This window comes from Tupaia chinensis, unplaced genomic scaffold (assembly GCF_000334495.1).
Source record: "Tupaia chinensis unplaced genomic scaffold, TupChi_1.0 Scaffold143602_1, whole genome shotgun sequence".
NCBI classification, from domain to species: Eukaryota; Metazoa; Chordata; class Mammalia; order Scandentia; family Tupaiidae; genus Tupaia; species Tupaia belangeri.
The window spans coordinates 219653-220799 of NW_006203448.1; positions in this window are offsets into that span (position 1 = coordinate 219653).

A 1147-nucleotide genomic window follows, 5' to 3' on the forward strand; every position below is an offset into this window, starting at 1 on the left:
ACCTTCCGCACTCCCTTCCCTGCTCTTCTTGGGTCTGAGGACTGCCCTCGATGATCACTTTCCAAACTTAGAAGAATAAAGGTCTTCCCCAGGGGGGCATCGCCTGGGCCTGGGGTTTAAGCACTTTCTGGGCAATGCCCCCCCCCCCCAAGGTTGGGGCTTCCTTCAGCAGAACTTCCCAGCGCCCAGCTTTGGGGGTCTCAGCAATCCTGCGCACTGGCTCTGTGCCTGGGTGAGTGTACTCAGAGGTGCCCGCACTTCGTTATCCATTGCCAGCTGGGTGTCCCTGCCCTGCTTGAAATAAACCCAGTGACCCCAGGGGCCTGAGATGGGACAGCCACACAAGGAAGTTCCACCCTGCAATAGCAATTGGTAGGTTCATTGGGCACCAGAAGAACGGTTTGTTTCTGACGTTTTCCCTGGAGTCTAACATGCGCTACCCACCCTCTTACACCTGGATTGAAGTCGGCTTCTTCCTTTTTTTGGAGAGGTTTTTGGTATAAGGCGCAGGCACTTCCGCTCGCCAGAAAGACAGAGAGAGACAGAGAGACAGAAAGGAGAAATCACCCCCCAGAGGGGATGGCCACACCGCAACCCCTTCTCCTCTCAGGATCTTGGGCATGCACGCACACACATCTGGCCTGAGTTTAAGCCACCGGGTTCGGGACTCAAACCGCGGTCGACTGACTACATGGGAGTTCAGCGACATAGCCATTACGCTAACTGCTGGTCCCGAAGAAGCTGGCTATTTCACACCGAGTAATCATCAGTCAAAACGAGAGCTGAAATATACCCACGAGCTCAGCCTTACAAAGTACGGAAAAAGGACCACCTTTGTGGCCTGTCCGGAATCTCAGTCCCGGGACCGGTATCTCATTCCTGCCCCTCACTGGGCTGGTAGGGAAACCGAGGCTCAGAAGCGAGGTCTTCGGCAGAGCTGGGACCATCCTTAGCTCCAAGTCAGCTGGGGAAACTTGGCGCCCCCTCCAACGACGGCCAACTCGGACACCCCCGCCCCCTGCACCAGATTCACAAGTCCCAGCGCTTCGAGGGTGGGGAGGACCGGGCGCGGCCCTATCGGCTCCTCCCCGGGCAGGGCCGCGCTGCGCGCGCGCCGACGCCCCGCCCCCGCTCTCCCGCGCGCCCC